This window comes from Neomonachus schauinslandi, chromosome 1 (genome assembly GCF_002201575.2).
Source record: "Neomonachus schauinslandi chromosome 1, ASM220157v2, whole genome shotgun sequence".
Lineage (NCBI taxonomy): Eukaryota > Metazoa > Chordata > Mammalia > Carnivora > Phocidae > Neomonachus > Neomonachus schauinslandi.
Window position 1 is genome coordinate 72,404,179 of NC_058403.1, and position 18,609 is coordinate 72,422,787.

Consider the following 18,609-nt stretch of genomic DNA (forward strand, 5'->3'; position numbering starts at 1 on the left):
CATGTTCTATCTCCCTTTATCGAAGTGTGAATTGCTCAAGACCAAGTTCTCTGTCGTGCTGTTCCCCCATCCCCACGCCCACCCCAGCACCTTGCACAATTAATTCCTAGCCCCAGCAAGGGTTTGGTGCTGAATGAATCAATGAATGGATGCACTCCTACTTCCATCAAAATGGCCTGGGGAATTCATTCTTTTCTCTCTGGGCTTCGGCTTGATAAAGCTGCTTGTGGAACACGGACAGAAGAGCTAAGGGACGCCAGCAAGTGGAGATCACTGGAACATGGGTAACACAGACATGGCAAGTCAATTGGTAATGTGAAGTCACATCATGCATGGGTTGGCAATGAATAACAACCAATTAACCACAAAGTCCGGGACATATTTTTAAAAGGTAGTCAGAAGAAGCCCCAGTTGCCTAATGGATAAGGCATTGGCCTCCTTAAAAGTCAGAGTTATAGCATATGTCTAATAAAAATCATAGTAATCATGAACTGACTTAATGTTTTAATGGTTTTACACCTATTCTTCCAGGATATTCAAGCAAATAACCAACCTCGAAGGGGTAATCTGGGAGTGGGAGTGTAGGGTGTTGGAAACATCCTAGGCTGGGTAACAGACATTCTAACCCAAGCTCTGCAAACAACTGGGTATGTAGACATGTCAGAAGAATGTCCCTTAGGTCCCCTCTGTCCTCCTGTAAATCACAGTTAGACCAGGTGGTCCTACGTGACCCTTGGATTAAAGAAGACGTGCAGTTTTCCCACCTGCCTTCCCAATGCCTTTGGCCATTTCCCACGGACTTCTAACAAAAGGCCCTCTGGGTTTACTTGAACATTAGTCAACTTGACAGTAGCACGTTGTTGGCCCAAACGAGGTTTCCTGATGACAATTGTGGAATAGGAGCCCCGAGAAACAGAGAGGGCTGCCGGCAACCCACCAGCCAGGGTCTTTCAGCTTGGGATGTTGCGGTCCCCAGATAGCATAGGCGGGGAAATCGAAGGCAGTGGTCCCTGGTTGGAGCTCCTTGCTTCACTGTTTTGTCTTTTGGAGGCTCAGCTTTCCCACAGAGAAACTGAGGTGACACCTTTAGACCAGGCTCCTGCAATTGTGTATTAGCCAAGTTGGCTACCAGCACCCCTTGGCTGTCCCCCAGAGCCCGGTGGTGAGCAACCATCAGCAGGGGGTGGAAGACAAACAGGAATGGCCTCCCGCCCCTCTACCACCCACTGCCCAGTGCAAACACCGTCCTCCTCCCTCAGCAGCAAGTAATTAGGTGTTCCCAGGGTGGCCTGTAAATTCCGAACTTCTCGCTTTGGGAGGTAGGAAGGAAAGAGAATTGCTAGTGAATATTTCTCTAGTTTTCTGCCTGTGGCTGAGTGTGTATTGAGAGATAGCGTGTGTATGCACCCGTCTCCCACCCTGTGACTTACACGCCCGGGTGTTTGCACGCCAGATGATCCCTGCAGGAAAAGGCAAGTCCCCAGCTGCTGTGGAATTTTAAGCGATCTCCCTGGAATGCCCTTATGGGATGTCTGGTTCTAATTGCCCCCGTCAGCCAGCGCTGGCGAGCTGGCAGGAGCAATGAGAGGTGAAATTGAACAGACTCCAGTTCACATCAGACCCCCAGCCCTGCCGGAGTCCCCCAAGGGCCAGAAAAGAAAACACATGTGGCCATGGCGGTGGGTGTGGTGGAACGAACTCTAGACTGGAAATCGGAAGGCCCGGATCCCCGGGCCTACGCGCCACAAACGGCCTGCGTGCTTTGGACCCAGCGCCTCCCTTCCCCGGGCCTCCAGGTTCCTCATTTGCTAAATGAGTGCTGAGGACTGGCCCGTCTCCAAGGCCTCTTCCCAGTCTCCGATTCAGGGACAGAAATGTCAAGCTCTCTTGGAGGAGTTGGGTGCGGCATTTTCTTTTGAACTTTAAAACCAGATGCTCTGCGTTTTTAGATCTTTAAGAAGAAGAGGGACAGGGAGAGGATTTCATTCCCACCCACTCTGTGCTAGCCCCAGCCCCATTCTTTCCTCTCTCCTTGGCCAGGGAGGGCTAGAGAAGAGAGAACGGACCCCATGCAGCGAGGAGACCGAGATCCGATGGTTCCTTAGTGCCCCCTATGGGCCTAGAGGGCAGTCACGCTGAATGAGGCTGGAGTTGTCCCCGGAGCCACCTGCACCCCGGCACCCAAGACTGCTTCTCCTGCGCAGCCTCGGGTTTGAGACGCCCACGGCTCAAATTGGCCACTAATTTGTGGGAAAGCTCTCTCTCTTCTTAGCCTGCTGGCTTAAAACTCAGACTAAAGGCACTGATACAATGGCCACAACAGTCTGGGGGTGAACACTTCTAGGGGACCTGTGGTTTGTGCACAGCACAGCGCGGGTCACCAAATAGGAAGAACAGCAGACTTCCGGCTCAACACCCTGCTCTTACCCACCCCCCCCCCCGCCACCCCCCCCCCCCCCCCCACTAACACCGCAGCTGATGCTTGCACATCTCCGGTGACGAGGAGCTCACTACTTTCTGAGTCAGCAGGAATTAGTTAGGCATTTTTTTTTTTAATTAGTAACAGAGTCCAAATCACACATTGGGGGCTTATCGGCTTATCTAAAAGGTGTCTTTGAGGATAGGCTGCAGTCCTCGAAAGCATCAGGGGCTAGGACTCCCTCTAGACCTTTCCCCAGTCATTTCTAGAGCATGATGTCCTTATGGGCCTCACAAACCAAGACGACCACTTAAGTTCTAGCCAGCACCTCTGCACTCCGGAGAGGAAGAGGGGAAGGGCAAGGGTCTGCATGGTTCCTTCCCACGGGGTCAGCCCCCTTGAAGACCTGCCTAATAACGTTTGCTGGCATCTCATTGGCCACTCCCGCGGCAGCAGTGGCTAAGAATTAGTCTCCTTGCCTCTTCAAGTAAAATTGGAGTCTGTCGCCAAAGAAAGGGAAAATGGGCTCTGGGTCCACAAGGACCCACAAGGTTGAGAGAAGCCATGAACGGCTAGGCAGCTCTGTGTCGCCTCTTATGGACACCAGCTCCCCTCTGGCTGCAGAGGAGACAAGGTGCTCTGTGTGCTGCTCACCCAGCAGGGCTCACCTGATCCAAGAGAACTCCTCCCCTCCCCACACAGGAGCAGACTCCTGCCAAGTCGGTGGGGAGAGATGGTATCTGCCAGATCACTGTCTCCTGAGGATGATGCCAGGCCAGTGAAACCTCCAACTTGCTGTGAGCCAGGACTCTCTGGTACTTTCCCTACAGAGAACTATGCCAGCCCACCTGCGAGGACCCAAGCCCAGCTCTAGACACAACGCCCACCACCCCCCGCCCCCTACTCTCTACCAGCTCTGTGACCAGTGAACAACTCCTTCCCAGCAGGCTCCAGTGGCTTTGTTCCAGTTCCCCATGCTGGCCTGGGGGGAGGGGAGGGGGGCGGAGATCACAAGAGGATGTACCTTCCACTCCAGGAAGAGAGTTCACTGCTTTCTCCCCAGATTTGTTCTGCTGAGAGCCAATGCCACCCATCAGCTCAAAGGGCAAACCCTCACAGGTTTAAATGCGGTATTCAGGGTGGTAGACAAAGAATGTGGGGCAAACAAAGACTGGCTGGGCCCTGCGGCTAACTTCTTCATTAGCTGCTTTCTGCTTTTCTGGTCTCAGATGCTCCTGGTTCTTCAGGTTTGGAGAGGGGGCTGTGCACCATTTGGTGAATGCGGTCCCTCCCTCCTCAGGAGACCCACAGCCGTTTCCTGACGTTTTATTCTTGGACTACCGGGAGGCCGCTTCCCTGGGAAGGAAGCTGAGGCCCACAACGGTGGTCGTTTACACTGGACCCAGGTGCGGAGGTAGCGGGACCCAGGCGGAGGGAGGACTTCTCTTGGGGGGCAGCAGAGCGGACTCCCTTGGAGAACCACTTTCCAAATCTCCCCCAGGGGAGCTTCACTCTTCACTGTGTGTCTCAATCGCTATTTCTTTCGATTTCAACGGCCATCTATATCATTCAATCACCACACCAACTATTTGTTACCATAAACCTCATTCTCTTTTGAGAGCATTATTTGAAGCAGGCTTCAGTTTTCGCCACCCTAGCGAGACGTGGCCTAACAATACCTCTTCCCCCTCCCTGTCATGTTCATCCATTCACCCCTCTCATGAGACTGAATGCGTTTAACCATATGATTAAAGCCGGATTTCCCTTTAAGATGGAGTTTCCAGGAATGAACTGTGTTTAAAAGCAGGGACCACCTCTTTGGGAATGTGAGGGAGAGAAATAATCAGCTTCAATTTGTTAAGAACCATTTATCATGAATGCTCTAAAGCTGTGTCTGTTTTAGATCTTTTCTCTGCTATAACTAAGTTATTGCACATACATCATGGAAGGTTTCTAGACTCCCAGGCTCTGCAGACGGCCCCTACCCCCGGAGGCCTGATATTTCCATTTCTTATACTCAGGCAAGGACAGAGTGTCATTCTTAGCACTTGGCTAGTTAGTATTTTTTAAAAAAATATATTTTGTTGTGCTGTCTTATGCTAGGTACTTAATACCTTGGAGCACTTAAAATCCTAATAGCAGGTTGAATTACCACTGCTTTGCGGCCACAGAAGCTAAAAGAAAGGTTTAAAAAAAATGGGCAGGTGCACGTTCTGTCTTCAGTTCAAGGTGGAAGCCGGAAGTGAAGTCCCATGACTGCATCATACTGACAGCATGAGCCCTTCCTGGAACGTCTTTATATATTAAAATTATTATGGAGGAAAACTCAGCCAAGACTCTCCTCTCTCAGAAACTCGGCTTTAATGCCTCCAAAGCACAAAATCAGAGTAGCTGGGATAGAGCAGCAGCTTGGTTTGAATAAATAATTTCATTTCCTGGATGATTGTTTTCCTTATAAAGTAGGGTCACATCTCCCAAAGATTTGTGCCAAGTGTCCTGAATCCCTGGAAAATGTACATGGGAAAAGTGAACAAGAATGTTGGTACAGTAATTTCCTAATATCTACACGGGGATTATTTGTTTAGTAAGCCTTGACTGACGGTTTCATCTGCCTTGTCTTTTAGGTGAGCCAAATAGGGTTCGCTCTTGACCACTGGTGTGACAGAGCAGAAGGGGGTCAACTTAACTCCCAGTCCCTAAACTGGAAGATATGAATGCTCAGTGAGAAGAAAAAAGAAAAGGTGTGGAATAGTGGACATAGTATACTGACATTTGTATTTTTAAAAAGGAAAAGAATATCCGAATACACACATACATATTTACTTGTATTAAAGGCATGGCAGATCTATCTGGTAACACTGGTTTCTAAGAAGGGATAGAGGTGGTGGGAGGAAGGCGTAAGAGGGAGAAGTTTCACTTTAGATCTTTTGTCACTTTTGGATTTTAAACCGTGAGAACGTATTACCTATTTATAAAAGAATAAATAACATTTCACTAAAAGCATAATGTGACCTCTTCCAAGTGGCAGAGTCAACGGTTCAGAGGCCTGGAGGTCGGGAAGCAGGACACGGAGGGGACTGTCTCAGCCAGGCCAGCTGATAGCCGTGATGTCCCCTGACCCAGAGTGGGCTCCTCCTTGAGCACTCTGAGGGGCCAAGGTCCGGAAGTCAAGGCTCTTGTCAGTTCTTCAAGCAAGAAAAGAAGTAGCCACATGGGTTACTAGCTGCCATGTAATGCTTTCCAAGCAAAGCAACAAGAACGCCTATGTCGCCATCTGGAAACCTCGCTGTAGAAGGATGCAGACCAACCGGAGGGTGTTCCAGAAGCCGGCCAGGATGGGCTAGGGCCCGGATGTGTGCGCTGGAAGGGCGAGGTGAAGACATCAGCATGTAGCCTCGGGACCAGAGGGTTTGCAGAGCCAGCACCCTTGTCTCCAGCCATTTGAAGGGAAGCTGGAAGACGGGCGAGATGAGAGAACCCAAGCGGGACGTGCATCTTGGGCAAGCTGCACAGCTCTCTGAGCTGCCTTTCCTCCTCTGTGGCAAGGAGACTGTAACACTTACAACAATAGTACCCCCAGGGTTTTCTTGTTCAAGAAATAACATAGGCAAGATGTCTAGCACTTAGTAGGCACCCTGCAGAGCCTTCTGAGCCCCATCTGTATCACATACATTTCCTGTCCAAGCAAATAAACGTGTCCTGCGGGCCTCCTGTGGGCGAAAGCTGCAGGAAGAGGGACTTGGACTCCTTTAGGAAAGACTTTGCCTAGGACTGTTGGAGAGCACAGCAAATCATCAAGAGATGGGCATCACAGACATAATGGTGCTTTTTAGGAAGAAGCTGAAGTCTCTGTCTCTACATCTGCCACAAAGGAGTCGGGATCTGAGCACCCCGGGGCATGTCCTCCCCACGCTCCTCGCTCCTCTCCGTTCCCGTCCCTCCTCCAGCCAGCCTGCTCCCAGAAAGGCTCAATTAAGAAGGCATTTGCAGACCTCTCTGCGGCTGGCACCCCCACATTTTTTACATTCCCTGCCTCTGCTGTTTTTGGAGGTGTGAGGTGTGTATGTGTGTGTGTGTGTGTGTGTATGTGTGTCTTATCTACCTCAGGAGAAAAGGGCAGGAGTCCTGTGACCCAGACTAAGAGGGATTTTCTCCTTTGACCTCATAATTCCAACTGGTAGAATTTTCTCCAGGTCCTAGCGCTGACCACGAGAGACAGGAGTGTCTTCTTAAACAGTGTTCTTAATTGTGTGTTGACTCTCTGGGGTTTCTGAGCAGACGCTGTTGTGGGCTCCTGGGGATTTCAGGATAAATGGGGTCTGGCCCCTGGCCTAGGGTAACCACAGTCAAGTGGGGGTGACACAGACTGATGCACGTCACTCTCCCACTGGGAGAGCTGTGATAGATGCCGCTCGCAGAAAGCTGAGTGCCATGGGGCCCCAAGGAGGCTGCTGGTGATTAATTCTGACATGAGGCTCACAGGTCAGCCATGGCTTTGCACAATAGGTGAGGCTGAAACTGGGGTTCAGAGCTGAGTCAGACGCTGAGAGTGGGAGGATGGACAGGATTTCGGAGCTCTTGTTGGCTTCGTTTCTGGTCTGTGAATCGTTTTGTTCTCCTGGGTTTTCACACCAGTGAAAGCATTTCCCCTTCCCGGGTGTGACCTGCTCTTGCTTCAGACACCCCTTTGGGTGGGGCCTTGCAGGAAGGACTTCTCTGGCTGCCAGAGCTGGAGCTGGCCGGACCCTGCCCAGATCCTGCCCAGATCCTACCCACACCCCGGGGACCCGCTGCCCCCCTTCCCTTGCCTCTTTCCCCTCCAGTGCCCCGTCTGGGGAAACTTATCCAAGTTCCAAGCAGTAAATTTAAGGCCTTGGCAGCCCTCCCACAGATGACTCCCAAATTATCCCATTCCAAGGGGGTGGGGGTGGGGAGGCCAGGAGTTCAGGCTGGAAGATTCGGCCCGGCCGTCGGAGAGCTGCGGGCGCCATCTGCTGGCAGAATCGAGCAGGCAGCCTGGGATGGGAGGCGGGGGCCGGGCAGGCGTGCAGGAGAGGAGAGGGGGACAAGCACAGGCTCTGACAGGGAAGCAAATTCGCTGTTCAAAGACATCAGACAGAAAAAGGGGAGCAAGGGGGTGTGCGTGCTCATGCACGTGTGCGTGCCCGAGTTGGTGCCCATGCAGATTCATCCTCGGTGACGGCCGGCACGCTGGGTCTCTGGGAGGGTGTGCTGGGATGGGGTGCATGCTTCTGTTATTGTTCCATAGGGCGAGTATATGGGACTGTATCCAGAGGAAAAAGACAGTAAATAAGAAGGTAATCAGGCCCAGATGTATCCCTCCCAGGGAAGTTCCAGATGTCCTCTCCTTAATCCTCAGCCCAAACATGGGTGATGTGTGAGACTCCGTTGATTGCATTTTCAGTTGGGGAGAGTGAGACACAGCGTGATCAGGGCCTGGAGTGAGAACACCAGCTAAACTACAAGCATCGTGGCCTGGGGACAAAGACCCTAGAGGTCATTCAGTCCATCCTCACCATTTGCAGAATAAAAGCCATGCATTCAGTGAGGAAAAAAGCCAAAGAGAGCTCAGCTTAGGTTACCTTGAGAGTCTCCGACCCTGAGTTCTGATGGACAAACCGCACTCCACCCCCACCCAGGATTTGTGCCAGGAGGATCCCAGGCAGCAACTCCCCTGCCCTGCCCCGACTCTAACCCACCTCTTCTCTATTTACCCTCCTGAAGGAATTTCCTAACCCGTAAATCTTGAGAGATTTATTATTTCCTGCGGCTCCCTTAGTTGGCAAATGTGGCTTTCCAGTTCCAAACTCAGAACCACACTGGGATCACAGATCTTGAGGGGGAGCAGAAGTTCTCCCGGCTCGTGGCCGGGAGGACACCAGCCTGCCATTACCCACGGAAGGGCCACCAAGGACACGGCTTACTTTTCCTGGCTCCCAACTAAGACTGCTGGAATAACCAGATCAGCAGTTGTAAAAGCAGCCAGAAGTCCCAGGAGAACTGCAGGGCTTAGTTCCTCTCCTCACCCCACCTGGAAGAAGGAGGCGCTGGGCTCTCCCTGTCTGTTCTCCAAAACCTCTGTCTCTGGCTCTAGTCTTTTCCCCCCACTGTGAGGAAAATCTTCCTGAAAGAGCTCAGCTTGATATCCTGCAGGCAAGGCCTCCTTTTTTGCCTGTAGAATAAGTCCAAACACCTTACAGGGTCTTCAAGCCCCACCAGACAGGACCCCCACCTTCCTCTAACACAGAGCTTTCTTGTCGTGTTTTCACGCCTGCACTGAGTTCCAGCCACGTGGTCCTTCCCTGTCACTGGCCCTGCCTCCATCACCTGCCCCCCGGACCCCCCCGTGTTGCTCTACACTTACCCTGGCCCTGCTGTCACCCTCTACTTCCTGCCACCTCATATGCTCTTTCTTCTACCTCCAAGTAGTGAAATTTTGTTTTCCAAAGACCGATTTCAAAGGTCACCTCCTCCTGGAAGCCCTCAGGGATCTCCTCCCTTCAAACTAGACAGAATCTCCTTTGAGTCTCCCAGTCTGTGTTTGGTCTATACCCCTGCAGGTTCTTGTAGACCGCTTTATTTTCTGGCTCCATGATCACATGGATTATACCCCCTCGTACATTTTGAGCACCTTGAAGGCAGGGGCGCCATCGAGTTCTCCTCTGTCCTCTTCCTCACTCCCTACTCCCCTCCAATGACACTGTCCCCAGCAATAAGGGTGCTCTTAGGGGACCTCGTAAGTGATATTCAGATAACCCCAAATTTTGACTTTTCCAGTCTCTGGCTATCCTCCCTTAGGACAAATGAACCTGGAAGAACAGCGTACTTCAGAGAAAACAGACAAACTCTTCACCACTGTTCTCCTTCTCAGGAGAGAGCACGGCCCGGAGCTCCGATGGGCAGGAAGCAGCTCTGCTGTGGAAGCACCAGCTCCTGACGTGCCCCCTCCAGGCTCAGGATTGGCAGTGAGGCCTCAGTCCAGAGCTGAGGAGCTGTACTGAGAGGAAAGGAACCTGAACCCTCAGAATCCATACCTGGAGAACTCCAGCAGGAAATCTCAGCCCATGGCTCCCTCCATAGGTAACAGAGAGGGAAGATATCCTCATAGCACTGATCTAGAGACGGGAGTCAGAGTTTCGAGGCCTGGCTTTGCTGTAACCAGCTCTCAGCCTAAAGCTACTTCCTCCCGCTTCTGCCCAACGTGGGGCTGGCTGGCTCATCATTAACGCCTCCGCAAGACCAACACACTGGCGTCACAAGGACACACATCAGGCGAGTGTGGCCCTTCATTTGAAAACCTTCACACATTTTGTCTCCAAAATTAAGTCATCCAGACAATGTACATATCAGTTTCAGTCATCCAAGGTTCTCATTCAGAAGGTCCAACCAATAAATCATTTATTTCCTGACCTTTGAGATTATTAATAGTTGACATTTCTTACGTGTGAAAAGTGAGATGTGAAAAGAACACATATATTCAGCGCCAAGATTTCATTTCCCTTAAATAATTTCTGTTCTTTTTTTCTGATTCTCAGAGTGACACATATTTATTATAAGTAAATGCTGGAAATATAGAAAAGTATACTGAAGAAAAAAAAATCCCCTAGAATCCTACCCCCACCAAGGATCTCTGTGAACCCTCTGGTATAGTTCTTTCTAGACCTTTGTCTAGACACATTTTTGGATACTCTTTTGCAAAACTAGTGTCGTGTGAGAGATGCTATTTAGAAATCCTGGATTTTTGCATAACAAAATACTCTGAGCATTCTTCCATGCCTACGATATTCTATGGTGTTATTTTTTTTTTTTTTAAGTAGGCTCCACGCCCAACATGAGGCTTGAACTCAAGACCCTGAGATCAAGGGTCACATGCTCTACTGACTGAGCCAGCCAGGTGTCCCTATGGTGTTATTTTTAATGGGGTGTCATCCCATTAGGTAGATATACTATATTTTACTTGACCAATCCTTTATGGTCTCATAAATACCTCAGTAATAAGGGACTTTCGGAACATTTCTGATATTTCAAAACTCTCTTCTTAATTGACGCCCTTGCTGTGGCTAAGTCACCCAGCCTGTCTCTGGCCTTCCTGACTGGCTGAATGATGGGATGTCAAACCCGGAAGAGACTTTAGGCATGAAGATTTACAGATCTTTAACAGATGGGAAAACAGAGGTCCAGAAAGGGCAAGTGCACTTCTCTAGTTCCCAAAGGTAGCTGGCGGCAGAGTCCTGCCCGGTGGGCCGCTCCGCATCAGCCTGCCTCCCTGATGTAGGGCCTGGACCCTGAAGAACATCAACTTGGAGCACACTTCTCAGGGTCTAAACGCAGGTGCAGCAGACCTGGGCATCTACTGAGCTGGCATTCACACCAGAGAAAGGTCTAGGCTAAACGTCCGTGTTAAATATAAACATCATCAGCTGGGACGCCAATTGCCCATGATCTCCACAAACAGAAATCCTCTCTTAATGATAAAATGTTTTGTTTTCTCCTCTGAGGCGGTAAGACCGAGATTTGAAAACAGCTACACAGGGCTGAGCCTCTTATAAATGGGATTTTTCAGGGAACTGTTACGAAGTGGCTTCAAGACTTGGGCATTTAGATGCTCTCATTAAAATGAAAGACGGGCGCCTGGCGGGCTCAGTTGGTGGAGCGTATGACTCTTGAGCCCCGGGGTGTGGGTTCGCGCCCTGCGTAAGGTGTGGAGGGAGATTACTTAAAAATAAAATCTTTAAATAAATGGATAAATGAAAGGCAGATCCAGTGTCTGAAGCCCAGGGTGGGTGCAGCAAGCCCACATCTTGGCTGTGGCCTCCCAGGTACCTGAGCCCGAATAAGCCATGCCTGTCGTAGGTAAATTCCTCACAGCTCTGGAGAAATCCTTCCATGGGGAAGGGAGCGGCTGGGGAGCCCCTGCTTATGCTAACGAGGCACTAAATTAGTGCATTACACGCCTCATTTAGCACAACTGTGCAAAATCTAAAAGTACTAATAAATTTTCCTTCTGGGGTCAAGAATCATAAAAGGATTGATGATCAACCATTAATTAGCAGAGAAATTAAAGCTTGACGGCTTCTGTTCTATCCCTCCCTTCTCTCAAATGGCACAATTTGTTCAAAATGCATTTTGCAAAGCAGTCTTTCTCAGATAGGGGGAAAAAAATAGGCAGTATCAGCCAGGAGAGTGGCTTCCCTTCCCCTGTGACTCTCAGAGAGGTGACTGTTCTAGAAGATCAGCCCTGGGCATTTTGTCAAGGGAGAAGGACCTTGCTGTCTTTATTTACTTATTTTTCCTATTAGCTTTAGTATAAGATACATGTCTTATACCGGGAGCGATTTTCAGAAAAGGGCATTCTTCTTTGTCATTTGCACTAAAAAGTCAGTCACTCTTACGGGTCTCAGTGGCACCCGAACTTTGCCAGATGCTGCAAAGCAGACCCTTCTGGAAAGAAGGGAACTCGATCTTCTGCTTGAGTTCGCCAGTGACTCTTGAGGACAGATCTCTAACAATCCATTGTTCCTTTTCTTTCCCTTCCTCTTGGGACATGTATTTATGTATTACAGAAAGCTGGGCGTGGGGCTTTGTATACTTCACAGCTGAAAATCTTGAACTTTCTGGAGATGTCTCTGCAGCTACCCCGTGTGCCCACCGGATTTAAAGTGGGACACCAGGTTATAAAACACAAAGTACCCTTAGTGAAACTACAGAGCTAACTTCTGCAGATACTAAGTCTCCCCAGGCCTTGGCACTGCCAGAGGGGCAGGTGGGCATCCCAGGGAGCCAGAGGGGGCTGACCCCGAGGCTTTCCATCCATCACTAGATCTCCCAGGCAGCCGCAAATAAATTTAAACAAAAGCCTAGAGGAAGGTTCAGCTCATTTAAATCCCCGTGTGCTTCGGTCATGGCTTTGGAGGTATAAATACACCCAGATGTTTTAAACTTTTCCCCTGTTGTATCTAATCACCAGAACAACTGGGGCTTCTGTGCCTCCCCTCCCAGCCCTTGCAGGGACACACAGAGAGCCTAATTAGAAGGGTTCTCCTTTGTTTCCCTAATAGCTCTCAGCCCTGGGGCGTCCAGAGCATTTGGTCAACAAGAGAAAATCTAATGTTTAAGGCTCCACTTGAGGTGACTACAGCCTGGCCCCACAGGGAATGGAGGGGCGAGAAGGGGGAGATGCAGCAGTGGACCAGGTTCCTGGGGAGCATCCCCAGAGATGGCTCTGGGTGGGGCCGTCAGTGGGAGGGAGGATGGAACCTGCCAGCGCGCCAGGTCCAGTTCCTAGGCACAGGTACTAGAGCTGTTGCTGGGCCCTCGTTTGTCCTAAGGGATCCCTTCCTCCTCTCCAGGGGCTCCGCTGGAGCTCCGCCTCTGGCCCCTTCTGTTCAACCAGCAGCCACCACCCAGGTCCAGCCCAGGAATGGCTTGAATGGAGCTCTCCCTCCAGTCTCTACCACACCCTGGAATCGCCACTAGCCCCATGCATTCCCTCTACCACTGCATGAACCATCTTCCCTGGACACAGACCGCCTCACTCCTGGCTCAGAATCCATTCCTGGTTCATCCTTGCTTCTAGAATCAAGAGCGAAGCTGCAGTCTTCTAGCCCTAGCCTCACCTTTCTCCCAGATCCCCCCCCCCTTATCCCACTGCACACCATGTGCTCCCCGAGCACCACCTGCCTTTCCTCTTGCTGCGCTTTCTACATCTCCACAGTTTGGCCTGGAAAAAGCCCAGCTGTCCTTCAAAAAGAAATCAAGTGTCCTCTCCATGGGTGCAGGCAGGGTCTTGCCACCCTTTTCTCCATGTCCCATCTCTGTTGATATGACCACTGTGTATATTTTTCCCTCCAGATGGTCAGCTCCATGAAAGGAGGGGGTATGTTCCATTCATCCTCATGCCTCCCCTCCTGGGCACAGTGTCAATATCTCTGTAAGTACCAGACACGGAAGCGGGGACGTCGTGTTGGACTATTTCACAGGAATTTCCTGGGTCACTAGTCCTACTCTCCAGATCACTGCTAGTGAGATGTCAACTTTTAGTGTCCATCCAACTGTCCATAAAGGTTCCAACATTGCAGCACAGGGCCCAGCAGGGCATGAGATCCATCCGGCCCAGACCACTGCTAGAACATACACCCTCCCCTTCACCCCAACACCCCTTGTCAGAAGACACCTGCAGAACAGACCAAAACTGAGTCTCTGAGTCAGGCCAAGGAACACCCTAGCTCAGAATGCATATGGATAAGAACACAATGCCTGGACCCCATCTCAGACCAATTAATCACAGGTTTTGGGATGAGGCCCAGGCCTGAGTGTTTCTGAGCTCCCAATGTGCAGTCAAAATTGAAAATCACTACTTCAGTCCAAAATAGCGAAACCCTTGCAATCCACTTTTAAACTCTCAAGAACATAGCCAAAGCAGTCTTTCCAGGCGAGTTCTGTAAAATATTTCTGCCCCCACCCCCCTCAGCTATTTGAAGGAGTCAGATAGAGCTAACACAAGTCGCTTCTCATTAGCCAAAAGCAGCTGACTCCTTGGTCGTAAAAAGGTAGCAGAGAAATTAAGAAAAGCCTTCCAGATGGGAACCACTCAAAACCACACGAGAACAGGGCTCCAAGGACTGGGATTTAAGCTCACACCTCACCACTTACTCACTTTGGACAACTTCTCTGAATGTTGTTTTCCTCATCTGTAAAATGGATTCAGCAATGATTCCTACCACTTCATATATTGTGAAGACTGGGGAAGAGGCACGGAAGCATTCTGTAACCAAGAAGGGAAGATGTTACTTGTTATTTTGGTTCTGTAATTATATATTTCTGGAAAAAAGGACCCACGTCTTATTCCTTTCTGTACCCTTGCAGTAGACTCCTGTGTGGGGCTCATGTCCTACCCAAAGTGTATGTGGAGTACGTGAATGACTGGATGAGGTTAAGATGGATGGATGGACACTGGAGTTCTGTGTCCCCAAATCCCCACACCAAAGCTCTGCAGAGCAGAGACAAAGCTTGTCCCCTCCCCTGCCTCCCAGCCTTCGGCTGACATGACTCACACATGGAGCAACTTAGCAGAGAAGCAAACATCTGGGGCCCAGAAGCGCTGTTACACAAACCCCCCTGGACCTGATCCCGAAGCTCAGGAAATGTACGCAGCGTCGCAGTTCCCACATTTGTCCTCATGCCCTTCCCTCTACAGTGCTGCTGTCACTGGGCAGTGGCGGGCCACGGCCAAATAGACCAGGACAGGGGTCAGGGCAAGAGGAGCACCAGGAAACGGGTGGCCTCCCCTAGCTACTCCGGTGCCCTGAAGTGAAAAAGCCGTGGCCCCCAGGCAAAGACCACCAAACAGGGGCACCGGGCAGCACCCCGCCACCCAGGGAAAAGAGCGCTGGACTTGGAATCAAAAGACCCATTTCGAGTCCAGGGACCACCATCTTCCATGTGGCCTCGGACAAATCACTAACTCCTGTGTCACCGAGCTGTGCCAATAATGGAAAAAAGAAAATCTTTCTGGAAACTCCTAGCATGATGCCCGGCTTTCAACGTTCATTCATTCGTTCTTCAACAAAACTCGTTTATGGTGACTTTCCAAGTCCCAGACACTGTTCTGGGACACAAGGCATTCAATCAGTCCTTCCTCCCTCCCTCCTTCCCTCCCTCCTTTTCTTTTTCTCGGAATGGGAAGAGGACTTGGGTGTCATTTGGTTTAAACATAAAGGCAGGAACCAATGAAATGATCATTGTTTTCCCTAAGAGAGCCACTTCCCCAGCACCCAAGAGGGGAGAGGCAGAGCCGAGGGCTGTGCAAATACACCCTGAATACCACAGACAGAGAAGCTCACGTAACCTCAAGATGTCTCTCCACGGGCTGGAAAAGGGCAAATCAAATGAAACCCCTTGATTGGAGAAGCCCGTCCTTGGCCGGAGGAAACTCGGCGGGGCCAGATGTGTCTGCCGGTCCAGGAGGGCTGGGAGAATGCTGTGGGCTCTCCTCCGTGTTCCACGTTATCTCCCATTTCCTTTGGGAGCCCAGGAGACACGGCCTTCCCAAAGCAGCCTCCGAGGTGGCCTGTGAAGCTTTTGTCCTTGGCAGCAGAGAAATTTCTGCTTCAGTGGTTCCAAACAAGGCTTGCATTAACTCCGGGCCTGTGAGGAGAGCACGTGCAACAAAACCCAACACCGTGTCCCAGCCCTCAGACAAGCACAGAAACAAATGGTGCAGGAATTTTTCCGAATAGAATCATCCGCTCAATGTCACTGCATACATTTACCTACCTCAGTGCCTATTCACGGCCCCTTTAAAGGGGGCTGGCAATAGAGATGGATCAGACAACATCTCTATGGCAACACCCCCCCTTGAAAAATGGTGGCAGCCACAGCGAGAGGAGCGATGAGCAATTTTTAAAAATATACGCAAATACAACGCTACTCACCCCGAAGGACCCCTTGGCTCCCAGGACGCAGGGTTGTGTTTAAAACAATAGCCGAGGAGCTCATGACAAGACTAATTAGGGGCACAAGGGGGACATGCAAACTCAGGGCCGAGAGTTTGCACAAAGAATTAAGACCCGGGGCCTTGGGGACACTGGAATTTGTCAACAAAACTAACATTCTCTTTCCTGGAAACTCTCAAGCTGAAGGAGTTCACGAGGACCTGATTTTCAGTGTCTGACGGGGGACAGGGAGTGAGAGATGGTAAAAACAAACAGTTACCACCAGCAGGCCCCGAACAGGATCCTAAATCTAGCAGAGGGTTGGAGCCCTCTGAAGGGCATCCAGTTACCACCTTGCGTGGGCCATCCCAGATGGGCGTTTGGGGGAGGGGTGGCATCCCCACCTCACAATCAGAAGCCTTAGAGGGGATTTGTGGTTCTAAAGGGCTGTGGGCGGGGGGCGGGGGGCGGTGAGCCTGAGACATTAGTTTCGAGAACTACCCCCATGACCACCACAATCGTAATGACAATACAGGAAGGGGGGGCATGGGTGCTGTTGACATCCTGTACTGAGTGCTTTGGAAGACATTGGGCACCCTCTCGGGGAAAGCAGTGTTTCCAACTGCCGGCAAGGCGAAGACAAGGAAAACTGCTCTCTCATCTTGTTTCCTCATGGGTTGCTTCGTGTGTCCCAGAACAGAGCTGGGAGGAGAAGTGAAGACCAGGGTGGGGGAGCTTGCTGGGCCGACAGGCTCCATTTCTATTGGCCCTACTTACTTTCCCCGTGACCTTAGGCAAGTCATTAACCTTGCTTGCCTCTCGAGCTCCTTCCATAAAACATGAAGTACTTGCGGATGGCTGGATGAAAGATTCCAAAGCGAGTGCCGAGTTTATATACAGCACCCTTTACTCCCCACACATGTAGGAAATGAGCTGTAAGAGGCTGGGCGTCGGGTGGAGGGTGTGTGAGCGGGGTGCTCACCGGGACCCCAGTGGTTGGACTCCGGAGCTTTGAACAGCCTTGTTTTAAGAAATCTTGACAGTGGAAAATGGCCTGTGGCTGATGGCACTGTCATCTGTTGCTGTCCTTGGAGGCTGAGTTCTGGGGCACGGCTTTGCCAGACCCTGGGTTTGCCTGTGGATGGCTGCCTGTGCCCTCCACAGCCCTCACCTGAAGCGCCAGGCTCCGAATGGCCCCAGCCCGACTCTGCTTGTTCCTCTTCTTTCCTTTCTGTTCCTTCTTTCAAAATAGATATTCCTTTTATGCAGGGGTAAGAATTTCTATGATAATTTGTTTTCTAACTTTCAGGAGCCGTAATAAAAACTTCCATTTTCTTTCTTATTGAGAGGCTCTTAAACACATACAAATTAGACCGTGAAAATCATTCCCTTTTCTGGGATCTATATACTTCAAAGCAATTATCTCTTACAGAATTTTAAAAATTTATTTACACCATTAAAATATATATTTTATATCCATTTGAGACGTAACAAATATTAATTTCACTAATATATATTGATGTTTCTATCTCACTAATATTTTGTATAACTAATATATATTTGTTGGGATTTCTGCAAGGGCTACAAAACTCTGATAAGGACTTAAAGCATTTGATTAAATTTAAAAGAACGGCTCTTTTGAGTTCAAAAGCAATTGTACCATTTTGCTCACTCAGTGAATTTTCATCTTATTTTAATAAATTCCCTCTCTGACATGATGACACTATAAATGCTTCAATAAACTGCATTTGTTTAAATGACTGATACTAAATTTTATAAAATCATTATATGTTTTTGCTCTTTTCATGTTACTTTTTAAAGTTAAGTCAAACTTTTCTTCGTTTGTACTCTGTCGGGAGTCGGTGTCAACCCCAAAGGGAGACTGTGTGGTTCAGATCCATTGATAATAAACACATGTTGAAAGTCCTGGTTTTCGACCTTGCCTTGTGCTCATTGAACTGATGACAATTGTCATCTCCGCAGGCTTTAGCACTTCACATCATCAGCCGTGCGCTTTGGAGCTTGGCAAAATGATGGATTGAGCCTCTGTTTATTTTTTGTTTCTAAGGGTGTTTGTGGGATTTGTGGAGGTCTCTGTGTCCCACTCCCCTGCCCCTCACCCTCTGCTGCCGTCAAGGAAATAGCAGGAAGATCACCACCCGAGGTCACATCAAAATGTGTTGGTGTATAAGCCCCACAGAGTCCTCTGGGCCCCGACCCATGTTCTCACGACCCTTTGGAAGTTCTAGGAGATCCTCAGGAGCACATGAGCCGTCAACTTAAAAAGAAAATTACACAATGTAGTTAGTTTCAAATGCTTAAGAAAGGCATTGTCTGTGGATCTGCTAACACCTGGGGACAAGTTCATGTATGTGTTGATTTCAAAAGACATTTACTCCACTTCAGAGTGTATGGGTGTGTAGGTGGAGGGGGGGGGGCACGTCCAACATTAGGGATGTACTAACCCTATAATGCTATCTCTTGATATATCTTCCTCCAGATCGCTGGGCAAGATCTTGCAGTTCATAAATCTCACTTCACAGACAGGAAAACTGAGATCCAGAGGGGGCTGTACCTTGCCCAAGTTCATTTGGCAAGTGAGACGAGAAGCCAGGTGTGCTGGCTCTGCCCCAAGTTTACATTTTGTTTTTGGAGCAACTCCATCATCTCCTTCATGGGTGGTGGTAGATTCCTATGCTGTAGTTTTCACACCAGGGATTGTGATTAGGGTCACAG